Raw genomic sequence first — 21,292 nt, 5'->3', positions numbered from 1 at the left:
TTGACCATCCCCACAGCGTAGCAGATGTCTGGTCTAGTGTAGAGCATCACATACATCAGACTGACAATGACAGATGCATATGAGACCCGTCTCATTTCCCCAACCTCTCGAGGCATCTTAGGATACATATTCTTAGACAAAGTGACTCCATACCTAAACGGCAGTAGGCCCCTTTTGGAGTCTTACATCGAGTACTTGAGCAACATCTTGTCAATGTACGATGCCTGAGACAGTGCTAGCACTTTGTTCTTACGATCCCGAAAGATCTTTATACCCAGAACAAAATGAGCCTCTCCTAAATCTTTCATTTGGAATTGGGTCGCTAGTCAGTTTTAACTGTAGTCAGTAGACTTACATCATTCCCAATAAGTAGTATATCATCTACATACTACACTAAGAACACTACTGAAGCATTGACGATCTTCTTGTAGACACAAGGTTCAACAACGTTCTGGTCAAAGCCATAAGATTTGATCGCAGTATCAAACCGAATGTTCGAAGATCTAGACGACTGTTTCAGCTCATAAATGGACCAATTCAGTCTGCAAACTTTTTGCTCTTGACCTTGGGTAATGAATCCCTCGGGTTACACCATGTAAATGGTCTCTTCAAGATTGTCATTCAGACAGGCCATCTTGACATCCATTTGCCAGATCTCATAATTATAATAAGCTACAATGGATAGGAGGATTCAAATCGACTTTAACATGGCAACAGGTGAGAAAGTCTCCTCATAGTCAACTCCCTCTACCTGGGTATAACCCTTTGCCACAAGTCGAGCCTTGAAGGTTTGCACCTTACCATCAGCACCCCATTTGCACTTGTAGATCCCTTTACAACCTATAGGTCTTACCCCATCAAGCTGATCTACAAGATCCCATACTGAGTTGAAGTACATCAACTCCATCTCGAGATCCATGACTTTGATCCATTCATCCTGGTCTACATCCTCCATTGCCTTCTGATAAGACAACGGATCCTTAATGTCGCCATCTGCTATCATAATAAGGATTTTCGTGAAACCCAGATAGTGAACGGGTGGGTTCGTAACCCTTCCACTATGCCGAGGTTCCCTAAAATCGTGAGGTGGAATTGACCTACTAGATGAACTATCATCAACAACTCTTGCGGATGAAGTAGGCCCTTCAACAACTTTTGTTTAAGTTTCAATAGTTTTGTTGGAAAGCTCACGTAACACAACTTTAATACGTGGACTGTGCTCCCTGATATGATCCTCCTGTTGGATTTTATGTCCTAAAACTCGTAGTTTGTAAATTAATAAACATATTCTGTTTTGTTTTTCGATAAAGTTGTTATTGAAATTGTAATCTTGAATCCAATAAACTAAGGTCCTGAGGCTATTTAATGTACTTTGAACTTTATGTAGTGACATAAATGTGGATCAAGTTCAAATATATAGCCAAAATAGTCTATAGTATATGAATAAGGTTGGGCGCCTTATTTTGGGGACACTATGGATGCGGCCCACTTTGTAGTTAGTACAAACGATGTGATCCTGAATCGTTCATATAGAGATATGTGAGTGGGGGCATCCTATGTAAAGAGTTTACATAAGATTGAACCATGAAATGGTCACTTTTTACGTTCTAAATACTGTTTTATGTATAAAACTGACTATTTCGTTAATTGATGACCTAGGTAACTTAATCTTAATCCTGAGCTAACTATGAACTCCTATTCACTCGGAATTATCCTTAGATTTGTATAGGTGAGGGTAGTTCATCATCGCTGGCCCAATAAGCCTCCCATTTCAGAGGTAAGATCGGGTGGATAGCTGGGAACATTGGGTGCAAGACGGAATTCACTCCTACTCGTTATAGGGATAGTAGATAGGTTGTTCCCTTTAGTACTGAATCCAGGTCTTGAACAAGGGGCCCCACCCTCTCCTTGGCTCGAGAGGGATTCGGTTTATAGGATGGACCTTAAACCAATTGTTCATTAGAGGATCAGTGAAACATAAGGAACAAGATGTAGTATTGGGGGTAAAACGGTTTTTATGACCCAACCGAGATTATGAAAAACCTGTGAAGGATTAACTTACTAATCCTGGTTATACCAAATAGACACAAATATATCTATAGTGAGCAGAGTGCAACTACGGGACTATAGTGGAATGATGCGTTAATTAACGAATGTTGATTAGCTCCTTCTAAAGAGTTTAGCTAGCTAATCTCGAATCATTGGAGCCCATGATCTATAGGTTCATTAGGTTCCCTTACTAGCTCATATGGAATAAACTTAGAACAGTATGATAGAATGATTCGAAATGTTCGAATTAGGTGAAGAGAGAGAAACCGACAAGTATATGTGATATAGTGGTCGGGTTTTCAGTTTAGAGATACAGCTTTAATATTTAAATATGATTTAAATATCAAGAATATGAATACATTCATATTTGGAAGCTCGAAAATAATGGAAATGGTCAAAGATGTAAAAAGTCAAAGAGTTGACTTTTTTACTTTGAAAAGTCAAACTTTGACCGACCTTATATTCAAATATGATTTGAATTTCGAGAAAATGAATGCGGATTCATGCTCGGGAGGTCAAAATTAGTCAACATGGAAAAAATCATAAAAAGTCAAAATGTTAACTTTTTGGTCAAAGTCAAACTTTGACCAAATGACTATTTTGCCCTTTGACTATAGTTAGTGGAAAAATCCAAACTTTTGTTGGATAATTCCACTAACCAAATAGTGGACTAGGTGTTGGCTTATAGTGGAGATATTATGCCCACTAAGATAGTGGATTATAGGTGTTGGGTTTTTATGGATTTGGTTCATGCAATTGTTGCATGGTTTTTTCTATAAAATGAGTTTTCATTTTGAATGAAAAGAGTTTTGCCAATTTTTCCAAATTTTTTTCTAAAATTGGGCTAAAAAAAAAAACCGAAACCCTACCTAAATTTCATCTTCTTTTCCATCTCTTTCTCTCTCTCGGGTTCTTCATACACCAGGTCCCACAATCCGATTATGAGTCTAGAGGATAGTAGGTCAACTCTAGTGGTGGTCCGGAAGAGTTTGGGTCGAGATTCAGCGAGGAAAAGTGGTTTCGGGAGCTTCAAAGGTAATTTTTAATTACTATTTTTCCTTCAATTGCATGCATTTTTTCCTTTAAATTAAAAGCAATTAGAGTGTAATTAGGTTCTTATTCCGCTGCGTATGTCTCGAGTTCCATCACCTCTTTTAGGAAAATAGCGTTCATGAAAACAAACACCCTATTTTTCGATGGATCATAAAAATAACCCCCTCGTGTACTTTTGAGGTAGCCTACAAAGAGGCATAACCTCGACCGTGGTTCCAACTTCTTGGGATTTTCCTCAAGCACATGTGGAGGAAAACTCCAAATGCAGAAGTGACATAAACTAGGTTTATGCTCATTCCATAACTTCAGAGGTGTTCTCGCAATACTCTTAGAAGGAACACAGTTGAGTATGTATACCGCAATCTCCACTACGAAACCCCAAAACGAGTCCGGTAAGGAAGTGTAACTCATCATCGAACAAACCATGTCTAACATGGTTCTATTTCTCATCTCTGCTACACCATTCTGTTGAGGTGTACCCGGTGCTAAGAGTTGGGAAACAATTCCATGTTTTATCAAATAGTCTTGGAATGCCGAGTCAAAAAACTCTCCACCTCGATTCGATCGAAGTATTTTAATCCGTCTATCCAATGCGTTTTCAACTTCAGCTTTGAATTCTTTGAACTTTTCAAAGGATTTAAACTTCCATTGCATCAGATAAACAGACCCATACCTAGAGTAAGCATCATAAAACTGATAAAATACTCATAGCCACCTTGGGCTCGCACATTCATATGACCACAAAGATTAGAATGTACTAACTCAAGGCAAGATTCGCACACCGGTAAAGAATTTTCTTCTAACTAACTTAGAAGGTCATTTTTCACCAATCTCTCAATCATATTGAGATTGATGTGCTCTAATAGAAGGTGCCAAAGTTGGACATTTTCTTTTAGAGAAATTCATTGACGTTTAGATTGAGTTACGACAGATTTAAACAACTCTGTGTTATAGATGGAACTTGAGGCTAATGGTCTTAGTACATACAAGTTACTTTCCAGATTAGTTGTACAAATTTCAACACCATCTTTATGAATAAAAACTTTATCAACATTAAAAGAAAGCGTATATTTACATTGTAACAGACACTTTATAGAAATAAGGTTCCTCTTTAGTTCAGGAACTACATACGTATCTTGTAAAACTAGAAACCTATTCTGTAAAGATAACTTGATGCCTCCCAATGCCACAGCTGAGATGACATGCACGGTGCCTAATCACATCGTCATCTCACCAGCCTCCAGCTGTCGCCAGGATCTTATCCCCTGAAAAGAAGAAAAAATGTGATTAGTGGTGGCCGAATCAATTATCCAGATAGAATCATCATTCTCCACTAAACATGTTTCTAGTACAAGTAAATCATATTTACCTTTATCTTCCTTGACCTTAGCCTTGGCTGCCTTTCTTTCCTTCAGCCAGTAAGGACAATTCCTCTTCCAATGTTCGTCCTGGTTACAGTAGAAACATTTTCCCTTTTCAATCGATGGCAGACGCCTTCTTGAGATGACAGGTGGTGGGTTAGCAGGTGCTTTCCCTTTCCCCTTACCACCCTTCTTCTTCTTCCCCTTTATAGAGTTAGAAGTAGAAAGTGCAGACTTTGTTCCCGAGGTCGAACCTCGATGGAACGTCCTAGAGGATGAAGCAACATTTGCCTCAACCCTTTTCCTCTCCTTACTTTTCAGAAAAGATTTGTATGTCTGCAACTCGTTGAGGAGAGTTGTAAGGGTATATTTCACTTTGTTAAGAATCACATTACTAACAAAGTGGAGAAAGCTCTTCGGCAATGGATGCATGATTATGCTAAGCTGATTGCCCCCATCGATACTAGACCCATTCATCTCTGCCACATTGAAGTAGACCAACATATTAAGCATATGTTCACGAACAGAGGTGCCTTCCTCCGTTTTTGAGTTGAAGATGTATTTAAGAGCCTCGTGCTTGAGTTGTGTAGACGGTTGTCCAAACATCCCCCACAGGGACTCTATGATTTCACACGCTGAGACCATGGGCTCATACTTCTTGGCCAACACGTCATTAAGACTGGTCAAGATATAGGCTCGGGCCTTCTCGTTTGCCTGTGTCCATCGCTCGTATGCCTCCTGAACATTTCGAGCGGCGTTAGGAGCTGGAATAGGAGGACAAACCTCTGTAAGGGCAAACATGAGATCCTCGATGATTAGTATCATCATGATCATATGTTTCCAAGTAAAAAAAGTTGTCGCTAGTAATTTTGTCAGCGTTAAGAAAATCTATAGTGGTTGTAGGCTTTTTAAAACATGTTGCTGAAAAACGAAAAAACTTCTATAAGATTTTGCTAAACCACATTTTAACCAATTAATTTTAGCAAAACAGCTTTCAAGTACCCTAAGTGTTTAAGGCTTCTATTTTGCAATGATGCCCCAACGAGGCTGGAAAAACGTCACCTTGTGGGATGATCAGATGCCCCTTCACTAGGATGAGACATTCTCAACCATCAGGCAGAACAACTCTTGGAACTGAACTTAACAGCCACCATTTATTTAGTCCAGAACTATTAACCCTTAACTATTCCGCGTAAGTGTGACCCCTCGCTTTCGGCGCCAGAGTCCCGCCCTAATGAGTCCACCGTAGGGTAGAAGTAGATTAGGACAAGAGACTAAGTAATCTTATCCTCTTACAGGAGATCAAATAAAGAAACGTGCAAAACTGTCATCCTATAGGGGGACACTTCTAGGGTGCCTCGAGGCGATGTGCAGAAACTTGATTCAATCCAACGAGGGAGACCGTGGGATATGCTGTCACACTTCCCACTCCCACTTACTATGTACATTCTCTCCATCCACCTTGATATTGACATACCCAAACACTATCCTTTAGGGGGACACTCCCAGGATGCCACGAGGCTGAGGGTAGATCTCAGGTGTGAACTATAAGGGAGAAATGTGAAAGGTTTAAATGAAGCATCATATGCCCCAAGTACCTCCCACCGAATGTTCTACCTAGGGGTTCATTAACCTAGACAATCCAACTAATGATTTTAGTCTAAGTCACCTTTTAAGACTGCTCATAAACAACTTTTGTCTATGAAATAAACAAGTTCAAGTAGTCACATTTAAACACTTTAATGGATTGTCCTTAACTTACATGCATCCATCAAATCTATCTAATTTACCTTTCTAGGTAGGTTCCTAGGTAGGGGTGTTATGTTTTTGTCAACTTAAATACCTTAGCCTAGACAGAACCCGCCTTAGATAAAAGGTCCCTTATAGATAGATTTGCTACACTTTAACCTTTTATTAGTCAATTTAATCATATTAAACTGATTAAAAGATTAAAGCCTAAGGGTTACTAATTATATTAGAACCATGATCTTAGGTCTATGTCATCCAAGTTTTAAACATTTAAAACCATGAATTAAACCAAAGTGAGCATGTATGTCTTTCTTATTGCTTTTAGTTCTAATTTCTCTTTAACCTTTAAAAAGAAACAACTAACACACAATGCCACATAACAAGGAATTTATAACGCTTATAAAGTAATCTATGTGTCATGCTTCATGTAATGTTCAGTCATTACTATACATAACTTTTATATATATATAATAACCAAGAAAACATGTTTTTCATACACTCCTATACTATAACAATTATAATATAAAGATGATGCATGCCAATGCTTTTTATGCATGCATAAATATAACTCTTATATTATATGATGCATGAGCATACTCTTATATAATTTAAATCATACTTCTCTAAATCATAACATTTATAATAAAGAGATGATGCATGACCAATGCATAACCTAAGGTTGAATTTTTCTATATGTGCATACCATATGACATATAATTAAACATACATCTCATGTATTAAATCACAGATTAATGGACCGGGATGAACCAACACAAAACCGGAATGAAAAAATCTATCTATGACATTTTTCCATCGAGCAAACAGGTTCACAGGCGAACCGGGTCTTGAACCATCGGGTGAAGCTCCATCATTTAGTAAACGCCTCCAGGTAAACAATCATGTAGCACACACTAGACGATATCGCGAAAGCTAAACGATCGCTTAGACGACAACGAGGCTGCGAAACCTTATTGTCTAGACGATCGCTTAACACATGAAAAGGTAAACGATTTACCACACCTTTACTCCGTGATCATATAGTCAATAACTAAGTGATGAGGCTTGCTAACCTATACGATCGCCTAGTGCGCACGCGTGTTAAATGACACCTGAGCATCTGATACTCAGCGATCGTCTACCCCATCTTCTACACGACTCGACCAACACTTGGTCATCTTCTTCCTCGAAGAACAGCAATCCTTGTTCCAAACTTTTTCATGAATGACTCAAAACTCAAACTAACTTTGAAATTACAGATTCGATAGCAATTAATTATGTCAAAAAATGCAGGGGCTTTTACAATTAACTAGAAATATAAAAGAATTTAACAAACCGATGTTTCATCCCAGAAAACTTCATTAATCCACACATCCACAAACAAATTAACAATTAAAACAGAAAGTAGACATGCTGCACCCATCGAGAATGTATATGCAATTCTTTGCAGCAATGAATTTGGAATATCAGAAACCTAGCTCTGATATACCAATGAGCGGAAACAGATCTTTCCAATTCATTGTGACATAATTTTCACATATACATTCAAACATATAGATATGCATCGATAACATTAAATTACTGACATGCTTAAAAGATAAAAACAAAAGACCGAGAGAACATACTAGTTGAAGACTTTTCTTCACAAAACTCGGTCTCACCGTGAACAAACTCCTCTTCCTCTTTCGAGTCCAGCAAGCAATCGTCCAACAACACCTCAGTCATCTATACGAACAACTTCGCACGAACAAAAGGCAACGGGGACGAGAACATATTGGAATCTGCTTAGAAAATAGTAGATCTAAAGAGAAAAATATGAGAAAGAAGAATAGGTTAAATCTTATTCGTTACTTTTATAAAAAAAGCTAAGAACCATTTTTAAACAAAAAATAATTGAAAAATAGTTATGGCATTTTATTATCAAAGAAAGAAAGTAAAAAAGAAAAAAAAAAAAAAAAAAAAGGTGAAAAGGTGAAAAGGAAAAATAATGGGGAAAAAAAAGAAAAATGAAAACGTGAGCGGCAGGATTCGAACCTGCGCGGGCAGAGCCCACATGATTTCTAGTCATGCCCGATAACCACTCCGGCACGCCCACTGAACGATGCTGGGTAATTAGAAGCTAATTTATTATTATAATTAAGAAAATTCAAATGATTTTTTAAATGTATATTTTGGTTCTGTATAGGTGTCGTTTGATCATTTTTTTATGATATTTAAAATTTGTGCTTTCTTTTTTCTCTACTTTTCCACATTTTCATCCTACATAACTCATTTCATATTTGAAATTTACCAAAAATATATATATTTTTTAGTTTTTCAACTCGGCTTAGTTTTCGAAACATTCACAAAAAGTAGATAACAAACCAAAGAGATGAATAGGTGAAAGTACGATTTAAAAGTTTAATCTTTTAAAAACTAAAAACAAAAAATCAAAGAGTTATCAAACCGTGCCTAGTTTTTATTTTCTATTTTTGAAACTCAAGCCTATAACATTACTCTACCTATTTATATTTTTGTCTTGTTATCTTTTTTTTTTTTTTTAAAAAAAAACTAAGGTTCTTGTTTAATAATTATTTGAGCATTGTTTGATAACAATTTAGTTTTTAGTTTTTATTTTTTGAAAATTAAGCCAAACACTCTTTCCGCCTCTAGATTTTTGCTTTGTAATTTAGTTTTTACCCATGTTTTTTGAAAATCAAACCAAATTTTGAAAAATAAGAAAAGTACTTTTTAGAAATTTATATATTTTTTTTAAGATTTTGACTAAGAGTTCAACTCTTATACTTAAGAAAGATGCAAACCATGATAGAAAAGAATATAAGCTTAATTTTCACAAACAAAAAATGAAAAACGAAATAATTACCAAACGAGGTCAATTTTTTGTTTTTGGTTTTTGGTTTTTAATTTTTGAAAATAAAGCATGTGACACTACTTCTCCTTTATTGGTTTTTTTGTTTTGTTATCTATATTTTAAGAGTGCTTCTCCTTTATTGGTTTTTTTGTTTTGTTATCTATATTTTAAGAGTGGTTTCAAAATTCAAGTCATGCTAAATAAAGTAAATCCCATTTGATGACCATTTTTTAGTTTTTGTTTTAGAAAATTAAATTTCTAAACACTACTCAATTTATAAGTTTCTATATCATTATTTTCTATTAATATTTTCAAAAACCAAACCAAAATTTTAAAACTAAGCCCAATGGTAACCATCTCGTTTTTTTTTATTTTGAAATTTAAGCTTATATACACTACTTTCACTTCCAAATTTTAGCTTATAGACACTATTTCCACTTCCAAATTTTTTCTTTTGTTAACTACTCTTTTGTCAATGATTTAAAAGCCAAGTCAAAATTTGAAAACTAAAAAAAGTAATTTTTAAAAGTTGTCTTTGTTTTTAGAACTTGGCTAAGAATTCAACCAATTTACTTTAAAAAAAGATGCAAATCATTGTGATAATGGGGAGACAATATGCTTAATTTTCAAAAACAAAAAACGAAATAGTTACCAAATGGGCTAAAAAATAGTTTTTGTTTTTAGATTTTAACAAAATATTCAAGCGTTTTTAATAAAAGTGAAAACTATATTTGAAAATAGAAGAAAAACAAGCATAAATTTTAAAATATAAAATTAAAAACAAAAAATTATCAAACATACAAGATGAAAAACTTACCAAAAAACACATTGTGGGGGTAACAAATATTATTTAAAAAAAAAAAGAAAGAAAATAAAAGGCAAAATAATACACCAAGACCTAAATTTACTATTTCATCCAACAAAATGGTATATTTATTGCTTTCCTTCAATTTTCTCATTTTATTAATTATTAATAAATAAAAATGATTCTGGAATCTTTGGTGGGGTCTAGCGCTATACGAAACAGATCACGGAAATAAATGCGGAATCTTTTTTTATTATTTTTATTATTTATTATTTTTTATTTTTATAATATAAGGGCGGAATCATTGAGAGCAACTTCTTTAACATGGGCACTTTCATTAAATGTGAGGGCAAATATCTATTTATATTGAGTTGTATTAATTAAAATCCTAAAATTAATAATGGATCAATTTAAATTCTAAAATTTGAAGTTGTAACTATGTAAATCATAAATTAATAATTGTATCAATTTAAAGTTTAAACTAATAGTTAGATCAATTTAAACCCTAAATTTTGGGGTTATATCAATTTAAACCCTAAACTTTATTAAGTACATCAATTTAAAGCCAGAACATTTATAAGTGTATCTAAATGAAACATAATGGATGGTTTAAATCGATACGATTTATGAAAGTTAGGATTTAAATTGATACAATTATTAGTTTGGGGTTTAAATTGATACACTTATAAAAATTTAGGGTTTAAATGGATACAATTATTGGTTTATAATACTACTATAAAAACTGCATTACTTACGTTTGGAACTTTTGAGTTCTTGACCTTTTTATTAAAGAAACAAAAAATGTCAAGTAATTGATGAAAAACGTCAAGAACAATGGAAAAAAAAAATAGAGGTTGGCAAAATTTTTAATATTTTTTCACGTTGTCAAGTAACTTGACAATTTAAAAATATGAAGAAGTTTCCTAATTTAATTGAGATGTAATAACATCAAGATAATTGAGTTTTTTTTAGGGTTTCACATATAATATTAAGAAAGGAAAGATTAGAAGTTGCCACTTTTTAAACAAAATCTTGTGTTCCCTTATAAACTCACACATGCCTAGCCACCAATGCTGGTCGTCATCACATCATCAACTGCTCACACCAGTCGTCGTTGTGCTGTCACGCTAGTTTTCGTTGCGCTGTCACGCCAATTTCTCATTCAGCTGTCTCTCTGTAGCGTTGTCATGCCATCTTAACAGATTTGACCGTTGCGCACTCCATCTCACCAGATCTGACCAGTAACGAAAATTTGACAAGTAAAAATTGTCAAGTTATAAAAACCTTGATCCTTAATAAATGTCAAGAATTTAGATACTTGACACTTGAAATAAATCAAAAGATCTCATATACTTGATAGTTATAAAATATCAAGTAAATTACAACTTGATGCTTTTACCAAATAAAAAATATTTCTCTTATTCTTGACACGTGATTACAAAAACGTCAAGTACACTGATACTTGATTGCGAAAAAATGTCAAGTAAGACGGTTTTTGTAGTAGTGCAACTCCCAAAATTTAGGGGTAAAAATTGATATTTGTCCTTAATTTTATAAGTTAAAATATCAATTGATACCTTAAATTTTAGAGATGATATCAGTTAAGATATGATATCTGCACTTCATATGTTTATGGGGTTTATATATTTGTGGAGTTCATATGTCTGTATTTAGAGTGTAGAATTGTATTTGAGTTTATATGTCGTGTTTAGGGTGTAGAGTTGAGTTCAATATGTCGAGGTATTTGATGCAGTTTTTTTTTTTAAGAATATGCTTTTATGATTGTTATGGGTCATCCCGACCAGAAATTCTAAATTTAAAAGAAACGATCGCCACATGAGGATTAGAGTAGTATATGTAGGCCAAGGGAGGAAAAGTCCAAGAGGCAGAAAAGAGTTAGGCTGAAAGGCCCAAGGCCGAGGCAAGCTTCCTTTTGCCCTTGAGGGCTCATTTCCTGTGGGCTGCAATCTTTGTCCCTTATGGCCGGCCCGAATCAACTTTTCCTGATCCTCTTTAGGTTTGGAATCACAAATGTATCACACTATAAAATAGGGGGTCATAGGCACACCAAAGGTAAGTTCTACCCCTTTCTAGCTTAATTTTCAAAAACCAAAAACTAAAACAAAATGGTTACCAAATAGTGTCAAAAAATAACTTTTATTTTTAAATTTTAACAAAGTATTCAAGCATTTTTAATAAAGGTGAAAATTATAATTGAAAAATAGGAGAAAACAACCCTAAGTTTCAAAATATAAAATTAAAAACAAAAAGTTATCAAACATACAAGATGAAAAACTTACCAAAAAAGAGTGTGGGGTAACAAATATAATTTAGAAAAAAAAGAAAATAAAAGAAAATAAAAGACAAAATAGTACCCTAATTTACTATTTCATCCAACAAAATGGTATATTTATTGCTTTCCTCCAATTTTCTCATTGTATTAATTATTAATAATATAAAAATGATTCTGGAATCTTTGGTGGGGTCCGGCGCTATAGAAAACAGATCACGAAAATAAATGCGGAATCTTTTTTGTATTATTTTCTCAATTTTTTTTTCCTAATTGAAGTGCGGAATCATTGAGAGCAACTTCTTTAACCTGCGCACTTCATTGAATTTTAGCAATTTATACCCTTAATTTTTTTTTATATCAATTTAAATCCTAAAGTTAATTTAAATCCTAAATTAATAATCGTATAATTTAAATTTCGAACTAACAGTCGGATCAATTTAAATTCAAAACTTTGAGGTTGTATCAATTTAAATCCTAAATTAATAAATATATTAATTTAAATCCCAAATTTTTATAAGTATATCAATTAACCCATAAATTTTATAAGTGTATCTAAATGAAACATAATTGAGGGTTTAAATTGATACATTTGTGAAACTGTAAGGTTTAAAGTTGTATTACTTGACGTCGGAACTTTTGAGTACTTGAAATTTTTATAAAAAAATGTGAAGTAACATGTAAATTTGATGAAAAACGTCAAGAATGAAGAAAAAAAAGCAAAAATTGGTAGAAATTTTTGGATTTTTTCATGCTGTGAAATAACTTTACCATTTAAACACGTCAAGAAGTTTCCTACTCGACAGGTAATACCATCAAGATAATTGAGTTTGTTTAGGGTTTCACATATAATATTAAGAAAGGAAAGATTGGGAGCTGCCATTTTTGAAACAAAATTTTGTCTTCCCTTGTACACTCAAAAACACCTAACCACCAATGCCAGTCGTCACTGTCAACTACACACAAAACATAGCGAAAATTTACGTTCAAATATTATATTGGTTCCTGTAATTTGAAGTTAGGGTGGGAGAGCCAAGCCACTCAAGTACCACATTGGTCATCCCCATTCTAACCAATGTGTGACAAAGACATCCTATACTACCTTCGTTCCTAACAATACTCCATTCCAATACTACCTTCGTTCCTAACAATACTTCATTCCAAGAAAGTCGGTGGCTACCCTGGCTATACTTCACGCGGTCACACCCAGTCAGAACCCTCCGTTGGTTCCACTCGAAACATCGACAATCGGCTCTGATACCATTGTTTGGTACTTGCACCTTGGAGAAGCACACACCAAAAGCCAGCTATTGGGATGAGAGAGCCAAGCTACTTAAGTACCACATTGGTTATCCCATTCAATGTGAGACAAAGGCATTCGATACTACCTTGGTTCCTAAGGAATATGTCACAGAAGGTCCAGATACAAAGGAGAATAACAGGCCGTGCGGATTTCTCAATAATATGGAATGTGGGATACAAATGATATATAGGAGAAGAGGTGATGGTTACCACCTAATCTAATTAACTGAGGGTGTGAGAATTCATGGTCAACAATAAACAGTCATCCAACCCATGGTAAAAGCATTAAAAAGAAGATGAGACAACATTAAAAATAGAGGGTTGACAAGAAAAGTGGTAAATGAATGGTTGGTGGTTGAAACTTACTTTATATATATATATAACTAGTCTTAGACATCTATGGGGTATTTTTCATGATTAAAAAAATCAAGACGATTATAAGTAGCTGGTCAGAGAGGATGATCAGTCACACTGGGACTGATACACGGCCCAAACTCCTACAGGAGGTAGCAATGAGGAATTTTCCGTAATGGGCAGAAGTCTGACGAAGCAAAACCGCGTGGAGGTAGAAGGCGTACAAGTCCTGAACTTCTTTTCCTAGAGAAGAAACAATGACCAAGTCGACATGGAGGTGCCAAACCTTTCCGTCGATGTGAGTTCTTGGGGAAGATCAACCTGTTATCCCTAGAGTAACTTTTATTCATTGAGTGACGACCCTTCCACTCAGCACTGTCGATCACTAAGGCTGACTTTCGTCCCTACTCGACAGGTGGGTCTGCCTTTGAATTCGAGGGCCAATATATATATATATAAAACTAGCCTCACACATCTATGGGGTGTATTTCATGATTAAAAATATTGTGGTACAACAACAAACTAATGCTAAAATTCGAAATAGAGGGTTGACAACATACATAATAAATGAAGGTTGGTTGCAATAAATGTCATAATGGTAACAGAGACATAACGTATTAACTTTAAGCAATAGTAAATATCTATAATAGAGATTCAAATTCATCAAAAGAATGAATATGAAAGAAGGATAACAAGCCTTTTAGACATCCATAGATGATCATGTATAGTATTGCCAAAGAAAATGTAAAATATTGGAATTGGTAAGAAAGGAAAAAAAAAAAAAAAAAAAATAGAGGAATCCCATACAACGAAACAAATTTTAAAAAAAGAGAGAAATCAGGGCTATCCAATGTATTCAGAATTCCGTCTTGTGTAGTTGAGTTCCCATCTCCCCAATCAGACGAATCCCCAAAATGGTAGGCTTGTTGAGTTGGCAATCTGGCCATTTTCACACATACAAAGAATACAAATTCCCACAAATCCAAACAACGATCAGAAAGAAATCCACTCTGCTCACACCATTTTCACACTTTCAAATTAGAGAATACATAAAGGAAATTTAACTAGAGTTAACACACCCAAGTTTTGTTTCTAATTGGGACAACTTGAAACTAGAGGCATAGCTCCTTTTATAGGCTTGGAGTCCATCCCCATTCTTCAATTTAACCGATGTGGAACAAACGGTACTTTTAATATTTTTCCAAAGCCAACAAATTTCATGTTGACAAAATAATTGAAGAATCCATAACTTCTGGAACATCCATTGATTTCATTGACAACCATAATTCTCATATCATGGAATTGATATGAGAATTATAACCTACTCTACCATAAAAAGTAGATCACTTGGATTACCACCTCCCAAGATTTTCCTTTTTCATCACATGTCGATAAACCTTGCTGATATTTATGGTGCAACTTCCACCTACTTGGCTCGCCTGGAAGTCCTTCAACCATCAACATAACTTCCACCACACACCTTGCATATCCACCAAGTCAATGCCCGTGTGCAAACTCGTGGAACTGCTAACATCACATCCTCTTTCATGGTAAAGCGGATATACCACGAGGATGAATTTTGTCTTCTTCAAAGGAAGTCATCGTCTCATTTGACAAGAAAGACTCCGTCAGCATCTGATCTAGAGCCCTTTGATGAACTTGCTCTAATTTTCATGTGCCCAGACTGTCCATATGCCCAGCAGCCTATCTTCTATTTGAAGACTCTCTTTTTTAAACCTCTACTGGAATCACTCTAAAACTGCACTGGAACACCATCACCACTTAACATGCACTTGTGTAATCCATATTGCATCAGCACATCCTTTACTTGCACTTGCCACAAACCGAAGTTGATCCTTCCATCAAATTTCTCCACATCAAACTTTATTGGACTCATAAAGCTTGACACACATCTGCTTCACTCCTAGCAAAACAACAAATAGAGTGAACAACTCACACTATTGACAAACACTGTAACCTGTTTCAAGAATTCTTTTCTGATATGGAAGGTCACACAATGCTGTAACCACAGAGCATACTTAGACATTCAAGAAACCACGAAAACTAACGCTCTGATACCACTTGTTGGGAAAAACCTCCCACTTTTACTGTAGGAATAAGCAGAAAAATAATAAAGAAATTAAAAGAAAGCAGTAAAACTGGGACACACAAGAATTTACGTGGAAAACTCCCAAATTGGAGAAAAACCACGACCCATCAGAAAGAAATCCACTACGTGAAAAATTGTTACAATTACACAGAACAATTCTCTCTCTCGATCCCAATTACAAGAGCACTCTCTCAAAGCTTTTATACTACTCACATCGTTTTCCCACTCCCAAATTAGAGAATACATAAAGGGAATTTAACTAGAGTTAGTACACCCAAACTTAAAGTGTTTCTAACTAGGCAAACTTGAAACTAGAGGCATAGGCTCCTTTTATAGGCTTGGAGTCCAAAATTTAATTGATGTGCGACAAACTGGACTTCTAATTTTTTGCCAAAATCCAACACAAACTATGAATGAATGAAGTGAATATCAAATACATGAGGAATAACAAACTAGGAATGAATGGGGGAATAATAAACTCTTAAACTTTTATGTATGAATTGATTTAGACTCTTAGACATAATTTCATTTGAAAAACGTCTATGCATTTACTTTAATTAACAATCTAACATTTGAAGAAATTTACACATATTTAAGAATTAATCCATCAATAATTTTCAAAGGTAAAATTGGAAGAAGGTATAAATCGATACATTTACGAAAGTTCAAGGTTTAAATTGATCATACTTTAAGATTTTAATTAATATAAACTCAGTAACTTAGGGATATAAATTGATATTTGTTCATTTCTCTTCTCATATGTATTGCATTTTCAATCAACATGTCTACGTCTTCATCGACATGAGGGGGTAAATTAATATTTCGATTATATTATAAAAAACCTCATGAAATGTAAAATAAAAGTAACAAGAAGTCACTAATGTAAATATTATATAAATAGTGAACTTGTTAATTTATTTATTATTAATTTAATTTTTATATACTTAATTTTTTTTATTATTAGTTTAATTTTTATATATACTTTTTTTGTAATAATTTTTTAAAAAAGATATACATAACATTTTATAGATATTTTCATCGACATCGATGTTAGGTTGAAATCTCAAAGTTTTAGTCGATATCTACATTTTAAACTATAAATAAACTAGTAGTATTTATCACTTTTAGACTCTCAGACTTGATCTAATTTTTGCTATATTTGTAAATTCTTTTGCATTGTGCTATATATCTGCAAATATTTTGGACCTAATTGCTTGTAAATATTCCTAAATTTGTAAAAATAATAATAATAAATTGTGTCAAATATGTTGGATTATTACTTGTGTTAATATTAATTTGTATACAGATTTACACTAGACATATAAATGGAACAAAGAAAAATATTTGGTCTAATTATTCAATAAAAAAAAGTAAAAAAAAAAAAAGCATATACAAATACTAAAGGTCTATTTGGTTTGCAATCTAGATTCTGTTTTATGTTTTTAGATTCACCGAGTTAAGCAAATATATGTTTCGCAGACAACTCAAATTTTGTTTCTAAAAACTGTTTTCGGATTCTGTGATTTAAACAATGCAACACAACATATTTTTATTTGTATCCAGAATTTGAATCTTAAAATTTAAAATGCAGAATTATATAAAATAAAGATACAAAATTTTGAAACATAGTATGTCATGTTATAAACCCAATTTAATTTTTTTAAAATTAAATTATGTATTATATAATATATCATAAATTAAATTAAATTAAATTCCAAGTTTGGTCCCTATGATTTGAATAAAGTTAAAAGTTAGTCCATATGATTTTAAAATTTAGAATTTAATGCATATGGTTTGATAATCCATATGGTTTGTTATATTCTCTTAAATGACCTCTACCATAGGGATTATTATCATGAAACTTTTATCAAACCATAGGGGGTAAATTGTAATTACAAACTATAAAACTTAAATTTTAACCTATTCCAAACATAGGGACCAAATTTTCAAATTTTTCTATAAATTATATAATATTATAAAATAATAATTATACATTTTTTTTAACATAAAACATATCCATAAATAAATTAACAATAATTTATTGTCAACTCATATTTAATGGGTAACTACAACTAGTTTACAATTGTTTAGATTAGATTCCAATTTCTAGATTCTGCTACCAAATAGATATCCGAAAACAAGAATATAACTTTGTTTTCATTTAATCCATTGTTTTTAAATTTTTGTTTTAGATTCTCTACCAAACAGGTCCTAAGATTACTAAAAGATTGTCGCTTAAATTGAGAGATTTTCTCATATTATTTTCTTCTATAGTGAGGGTTGAGTAGGGTTTTCAGATCTTTTTCACTTCAGTAAGTAAACGTATAAATCAAATGGATTTTGGTGAAATTCCATTAGATTGTAGTTAGTGGGTTTTTCCTAAATTTGGAAAAATCCACTAACTTAAAACTAATTTTAAAATTGATAAAATGATTTTAAATAAAACCATTTTATTTTAAATTAGTTTTATAAAATTAATTCAAAATAAATAATTTTAAATAAAACTAATTTTGATTTTAATTAAACTTTTTTATTAAAAGAATATTAATTTAATATCTCAATATTAAATTAATAAAACACCAATTTCACCAATATGATTCAATTTCATATTTAAAACATAATTTAAATATTAATTGATTCTCAAATTTCGTTTAATTTCAACTAAATTAAACATTTTTAATTGTATCAAGTACAATTAATGAAAAACCCTAAAAATTGAATTTGAGTATTTCAAATTCATAACCCTAATTCCAAAATTCATCCAATAAATACTCAATTTGTAATTCCAATTTATGAGCTAGTAGAGAGACCTAATGGACCTAGTGATCATGAGCTCCAAAGATTTGTAATTAATCAGTTAAACTCTTTAAACCGAATTAATTACTATTCGTTAACTATCAAGGCACACCACTATAACTCGATAGTTGCACTCTCCTCACTGTAGATATATTTCTGTCTATGTAAACCATAATCAGTAAGTCAATCATTCACAGATCGTTCGTAATTATAGCTGGGTCAAAAATTACCGTTTTACCCCTATAAATACATCTTGTTCCTTAAGTTCCCACTGACCTTCTAATGAACAATTGATTCACAATACTACTTAGTAATCATGTCCCTCTCTTATTATGAGAAGGCAGGGCCCCGATTGTTCAAGACCTGGAAGCAGCACTTAAGAGAACAACCTATCTGCTAACCCTAAAACGGGTAGGAGTAAATTCCATCCGCAGGGCTATGTCCCCAACTATCTATTCGGTCTTATCCCCAAAATGGAAGACTAATTGAGCAGTGCTGTTGGACTACTCTTACTCATTTAGATCAGAGGAAAATCTCGAATAAACAGGAGTTCATAGCTAGCTCAGGATTAAGATCAAGTTATCCTAGGTTACTTTAGTATGAAATAGTCAGTTTTAACAGTAAACGGTTGTTACAAAGAAAAGTGACTATTTCATGGTCTAGTCTTTATGTAAACTCATTGCATAGGATGCTCCACTCACATGTATCTACATGAATGATCTGTGGATTACATCATTTGTATTACCTATACAAAATGGGCTGCATCCAATAGTGTTACCAGGATGAGATACAACCAAAATAGTGTCACGAGTATTCTTTTTGGGCTAGTGAGGCAAAAAGAAGGTGGGATCCTTGGAGAGATTTTTCTACAAAAAAAAAAAAAATCTCAAAGATGAGAGCCATAGAGAGAGAAAAAAACAATTATGTGATGTTGAGAGAGGTGAGAGAGGAAAAAGTTAGGGAGAAGATCTTTCTCACTTCCAAACAACTTTGCATGTTGGGAGTTTGTTATAACTAATTTATTTAATTAATAAATTAAATCAAATTTAATTTATTTAATTAAATAACAATAAATTTATTTAATTTTAAAAAAAATAAATTAACACTTATTTATTAAAATAAAATCAAATAATTATCAATTAACAAAATTAATTAATAATAATTAAATATCTTTTATTTAATTAAATGTCATTAGAATTATATTTTAGTACATCTCTCTCATAACTTATAGTTTTAATTCAATTAATGAAATGAAATAATTAGTTAGTTCTTCAATTAATTAATCATTAAATTAAATATCACATATCCAATTTAACCTTATAATTGAGTCACATTCAATTATTTTTCTCTTATAATACCCATAGTTTTAATGTGCATCTAATGCATATTAATTTTAACTTATAGCTTTAATATAAATTATAATCATATTAAATTTAATTATTGGACTCTTTCAAATATTTAATTCTTCCATTAAATTAATTTTTGAATCAAATTCAAAATTTATATTATAGTTTAATTAAAATATAAACTTTATATTATAATGTATCACCATACATTATATTCTTTCCTTTAATAAAGTTGAACATTTCAAATTACTTTAATGACGTCAATACCGTTTATGAGCTACCAATGGGACCTAATGGATCTACCGATCATAAGCTCCAACGATATGCGATTAATTGACTAAACTCATTAACCAAGTTAATCAATATTCCTTAACTGACAGTACACTTCATTATAGACTCACATTTGCACTATTTTCACTGCAGATATATTTCTGTGTCCACGGAAAATAACCAATAACAACAAGTTAGTCCTTCACAAATGTTCGTAACACAAACTGGGTCAAATTGCCATTTTACCCTTGAGTTACCTCTACATCCTTAAGTACCAGTGCTCCTCTAAGGAACATCCTGTTTATGGTCTAACCATCAAACAGAAACCCGTCTCGGGCTAGTGAGATGTTAAGGTCCTTTGTTCAAGTCCGAGAGACACCACTTAAGGGAACATTCATCTACTTACCCTAAGGTCAAGAAGGAGTGAATCCCATATCGTGAAATTATGTTTCCAACTCTCTGCTCGGTCTTGTCCCCAAAATCAAAGGACAATCCCTCATGAACAGGAGTCCATAACTCACTCAGGATTAAGACTAAGTTGCCTAGGTCATCCTAGTGAAATTAAAACCTAACTAGTCAACAGAGTTACATCAAGTGGTTACTTTTTTATGGTCCGGTTTTATGCAAACTCATTGCATAGGATACCCTCACTCGCATGTGCCCTATACGAATGCTGGACCGATGCATTTGTATCAAATACAAAGTGGGTTGTATTCATAGTGTCACTAGGATAAGGTACCCAACCTTATCCATATACTATAGACTCTTTAGGCTGTATCTTGAACACTGATCCTCGCATGTCTCCACATATAGTTCAAGACTCAAACAACAGTCTAGGATGTTAGTTTATTGAGTTAAAATTATTTAGACAAGATAAATAGAAGTTAAGCAATAACTATTTATTGTAATAATCATTGGTAACGCTTTATTAATCATCGGTCAAATGTTACTTTTACTAT

At 33.0% G+C, this 21,292-nt stretch overlaps 1 non-coding gene across 1 annotated transcript; it reads right to left on the bottom strand.

Annotated features, from left to right (window-relative positions):
* Positions 1–8,222: 8,222 nt before the first annotated feature.
* On the bottom strand, positions 8,223–8,304 carry TRNAS-AGA (transfer RNA serine (anticodon AGA)). Its single transcript has one exon. It is a non-coding gene; the product is annotated as a tRNA-Ser (tRNA).
* Between the last annotated feature and the right edge of the window lie 12,988 nt (positions 8,305–21,292).

This window comes from Benincasa hispida, chromosome 7 (assembly GCF_027475165.1).
Source record: "Benincasa hispida cultivar pf3 chromosome 7, pf3_genome.v1.1, whole genome shotgun sequence".
Lineage (NCBI taxonomy): Eukaryota > Viridiplantae > Streptophyta > Magnoliopsida > Cucurbitales > Cucurbitaceae > Benincasa > Benincasa hispida.
Note: the sequence above shows the minus strand (reverse complement) of the source record. Positions and strands in the feature narration are given on the sequence as shown.